Genomic DNA, 5,000 nt, shown 5'->3' on the forward strand with positions numbered 1-5,000 from the left:
ACCTAACCTATGTCGTACCTTAACCTAACCTATGTCGTACCTTAACCTAACCTATGTCGTACCTTAACCTAACCTATGTCGTACCTTAACCTAACCTATGTCGTACCTTAACCTAACCTATGTCGTACCTTAACCTAACCTATGTCGTACCTTAACCTAACCTATGTCGTACCTTAACCTAACCTATGTCGTACCTTAACCTAACCTATGTCGTACCTTAACCTAACCTATGTCGTACCTTAACCTAACCTATGTCGTACCTTAACCTAACCTATGTCGTACCTTAACCTAACCTATGTCGTACCTTAACCTAACCTATGTCGTACCTTAACCTAACCTATGTCGTACCTTAACCTAACCTATGTCGTACCTTAACCTAACCTATGTCGTACCTTAACCTAACCTATGTCGTACCTTAACCTAACCTATGTCGTACCTTAACCTAACCTATGTCGTACCTTAACCTAACCTATGTCGTACCTTAACCTAACCTATGTCGTACCTTAACCTAACCTATGTCGTACCTTAACCTAACCTATGTCGTACCTTAACCTAACCTATGTCGTACCTTAACCTAACCTATGTCGTACCTTAACCTAACCTATGTCGTACCTTAACCTAACCTATGTCGTACCTTAACCTAACCTATGTCGTACCTTAACCTAACCTGTATTGCGCCTTAACCTAACCTGTATTGCGCCTTAACCTAACCTGTATTGCGCCTTAACGTAACCTGTATTGCGCCTTAACGTAACCTGTATTGCGCCTTAACGTAACCTGTATTGCGCCTTAACGTAACCTGTATTGCGCCTTAACGTAACCTGTATTGCGCCTTAACGTAACCTGTATTGCGCCTTAACGTAACCTGTATTGCGCCTTAACGTAACCTGTATTGCGCCTTAACGTAACCTGTATTGCGCCTTAACGTAACCTGTATTGCGCCTTAACGTAACCTGTATTGCGCCTTAACGTAACCTGTATTGCGCCTTAACGTAACCTGTATTGCGCCTTAACGTAACCTGTATTGCGCCTTAACGTAACCTGTATTGCGCCTTAACGTAACCTGTATTGCGCCTTAACGTAACCTGTATTGCGCCTTAACGTAACCTGTATTGCGCCTTAACGTAACCTGTATTGCGCCTTAACGTAACCTGTATTGCGCCTTAACGTAACCTGCATTGCGCCTTAACGTAACCTGCATTGCGCCTTAACGTAACCTGTATTGCGCCTTAACGTAACCTGTATTGCGCCTTAACGTAACCTGTATTGCGCCTTAACGTAACCTGTATTGCGCCTTAACGTAACCTGTATTGCGCCTTAACGTAACCTGTATTGCGCCTTAACGTAACCTGTATTGCGCCTTAACGTAACCTGTATTGCGCCTTAACGTAACCTGTATTGCGCCTTAACGTAACCGATATTGCGCCTTAACGTAACCTATATTGCGCCGTAACGTAACCTATATTGCGCCGTAACGTAACCCACATTGCCCCTTAACGTAACCCACATTGCCCCTTAACGTAACCCACATTGCCCCTTAACGTAACCCAACACACGTTGGGCCTTAACCCAACACACGTTGGGCCTTAACCCAACACACGTTGGGCCTTAACCCAACACACGTTGGGCCTTAACCCAACACACGTTGGGCCTTAACCCAACACACGTTGGGCCTTAACCCAACACACGTTGGGCCTTAACCCAACACACGTTGGGCCTTAACCCAACACACGTTGGGCCTTAACCCAACACACGTTGGGCCTTAACCCAACACACGTTGGGCCTTAACCCAACACACGTTGGGCCTTAACCCAACACACGTTGGGCCTTAACCCAACACACGTTGGGCCTTAACCCAACACACGTTGGGCCTTAACCTGCTCTGTAATTGTCATACGACGCGTTAAATTAGTGTAGTGTTGCCTAACTGCAACCCCCGCAATATAGTTTGCTACTCGCACTGCCCGGTCCCCAGTGTATCGCTTCATGTTAAACACCTTGCAGCTATACACTGTAATGTGGATGGCAGCAGGACGTACATGCTCAATGCCCTTTGCAGTTGTTCATTGGCATTTGCAGTTGTTCATTGGCATTCGCATGTGCGAAGCACTTAGCCTACGCTGTGGTACGGCCTGTGTCAACTGTCCGCTGATGTTGTACGTCCAAATCACACACTGTACTGCACATTGGTCCTCATGTACTGAATGATACATCGTGGTACATGTGACCGTACAACGACTGCGCCAACAACGGCGAACCATGCGGTCCAAATGTTGTGCACTCAGCTACGTGTCGTCTCCCTATAAGAGCTGGATTGCAGTGTGGTATGCCCTGGATGGCGATCAGCATGAGCCGTCTGTTGATGTAGTGGCGCGTGTTGTCAGACGTAGTCGTCTCTTCTCACACACCGTGATAGCATGGTGCACTGCGTTCCACATCTGCGACATGCGACAGAGGCCGGTTGACAGTCGTTCGCGCAATGGACATCGCATACGTACGGGGGCCACCTTCCACGTGTTCGCGAAGCGTGCACATGTTGTTGCGTGTATGTGGGCAGACATAGTGTGTCGTGACACCTGACACAGGCATGCAACAATCGTTGAATTTGCAAATGGCGATGGACGCCTACGTTTGCTGGTGACGTTATGCAAATGAACAACTGGTAAACCGTTGTGGTGCGGTTGTTCTCGCTAGAGGTGAATCAGTGATGGCGACGATCGGTTGAGCTACCAACCGGTTGTTCCAGCGATACCCACCATGCCCACGAACGTGAATGGCATCTGGGTGTGAAGCGATACGCGGCGGTGGCTGGGTGGGACCGTCCCCGGCCGGTGAGGGGGGGCCTCCCGGCGTGCTGGCCGCGCGGTGCGTGGGCGCACGCGCTACAGCCGGCTGGTGGGGGCGGCCAGTGGCAGGCGCGCCGGCCGACGGAGGCGGCAGGCGGCGCAGCTGCGCGCCGGCGCACCCTGCACGCGGCGCCGTGCGGCCAAAGTAGGTCCTCGCGGGCCCGGTGCGAAGCGCGGTGGACATCTGCAGTGTGCTGGTCCGATTGAGGACTGTGTGCGCTGAGGATGCGCCGCCGCCCGGCGCTCGGCGCCGCGACGCCGTCTGCTGCTCGGTCGCCTCTGCGGTTCTCGCAGGTGGTTTGTATCGCAGCTGTGCGGACGTGTTGGCGCGTGCGCTGTGCTGGGAGAGTTCGCTTCGGCACCCAAGTGGGGCTTTTGTCCTTCTGTGGCGCTGGCGTTGGAGCTGCCGGTCACCGTAGGTGGCGCGTGTTGTCTCCCGCCGGCAATGCCACGACAGCACGCTCCCGGGCCTCTGTCGGCAGCGGCAAGCTCAGTTGGGAGCACGGGTGGTCGCACCTAAAGCGTCTACTCGCCAAACTCCGGGCGATTGCGCCTCTCTCGAACCCGACCAAGTACTTAGGACGGCGCTGCGCGCCGCCGGGACCTGAGAGGGTTTCGAGGTGTATTGTGCAGGGGAGCTCAGCCTCCTCCTGTTTGCAGAATAATTGAGCGGACGCTTGCGTGTTCGCGCGGGCCCCCGGGACACACTCCCGGGCGGCCGGCTGCTCAGCTCTAGTTGACGCAGCTCCCTGGTTGATCCTGCCAGTAGTCATATGCTTGTCTCAAAGATTAAGCCATGCATGTCTCAGTACAAGCCGCATTAAGGTGAAACCGCGAATGGCTCATTAAATCAGTTATGGTTCCTTAGATCGTACCCACGTTACTTGGATAACTGTGGTAATTCTAGAGCTAATACATGCAAACAGAGTCCCGACCAGAGATGGAAGGGACGCTTTTATTAGATCAAAACCAATCGGTCGGCTCGTCCGGTCCGTTTGCCTTGGTGACTCTGAATAACTTTGGGCTGATCGCACGGTCCTCGTACCGGCGACGCATCTTTCAAATGTCTGCCTTATCAACTGTCGATGGTAGGTTCTGCGCCTACCATGGTTGTAACGGGTAACGGGGAATCAGGGTTCGATTCCGGAGAGGGAGCCTGAGAAACGGCTACCACATCCAAGGAAGGCAGCAGGCGCGCAAATTACCCACTCCCGGCACGGGGAGGTAGTGACGAAAAATAACGATACGGGACTCATCCGAGGCCCCGTAATCGGAATGAGTACACTTTAAATCCTTTAACGAGTATCTATTGGAGGGCAAGTCTGGTGCCAGCAGCCGCGGTAATTCCAGCTCCAATAGCGTATATTAAAGTTGTTGCGGTTAAAAAGCTCGTAGTTGGATTTGTGTCCCACGCTGTTGGTTCACCGCCCGTCGGTGTTTAACTGGCATGTATCGTGGGACGTCCTGCCGGTGGGGCGAGCCGAAGGCGTGCGACGCGCCTCGTGCGTGCTCGTGCGTCCCGAGGCGGACCCCGTTGCAATCCTACCAGGGTGCTCTTGAGTGAGTGTCTCGGTGGGCCGGCACGTTTACTTTGAACAAATTAGAGTGCTTAAAGCAGGCAAGCCCGCCTGAATACTGTGTGCATGGAATAATGGAATAGGACCTCGGTTCTATTTTGTTGGTTTTCGGAACCCGAGGTAATGATTAATAGGGACAGGCGGGGGCATTCGTATTGCGACGTTAGAGGTGAAATTCTTGGATCGTCGCAAGACGAACAGAAGCGAAAGCATTTGCCAAGTATGTTTTCATTAATCAAGAACGAAAGTTAGAGGTTCGAAGGCGATCAGATACCGCCCTAGTTCTAACCATAAACGATGCCAGCCAGCGATCCGCCGCAGTTCCTCCGATGACTCGGCGGGCAGCCTCCGGGAAACCAAAGCTTTTGGGTTCCGGGGGAAGTATGGTTGCAAAGCTGAAACTTAAAGGAATTGACGGAAGGGCACCACCAGGAGTGGAGCCTGCGGCTTAATTTGACTCAACACGGGAAACCTCACCAGGCCCGGACACCGGAAGGATTGACAGATTGATAGCTCTTTCTTGATTCGGTGGGTGGTGGTGCATGGCCGTTCTTAGTTGGTGGAGCGATTTGTCTGG

The 5,000-nt window shown here is 52.4% G+C and overlaps 1 non-coding gene across 1 annotated transcript in view; it reads left to right on the forward strand.

Annotated features, from left to right (window-relative positions):
* The first annotated feature begins 3,592 nt into the window (after nucleotides 1–3,592).
* Nucleotides 3,593–5,000, forward strand: part of LOC124590154 — a 1,910-nt gene continuing 502 nt past the window's right edge. The window contains exon 1 of the ribosomal RNA XR_006976383.1: nucleotides 3,593–5,000. This exon is cut by the window's right edge and continues 502 nt beyond it. This is a non-coding gene — a ribosomal RNA (small subunit ribosomal RNA).

This window comes from Schistocerca americana, unplaced genomic scaffold (assembly GCF_021461395.2).
Source record: "Schistocerca americana isolate TAMUIC-IGC-003095 unplaced genomic scaffold, iqSchAmer2.1 HiC_scaffold_746, whole genome shotgun sequence".
Taxonomy (NCBI): Eukaryota; Metazoa; Arthropoda; class Insecta; order Orthoptera; family Acrididae; genus Schistocerca; species Schistocerca americana.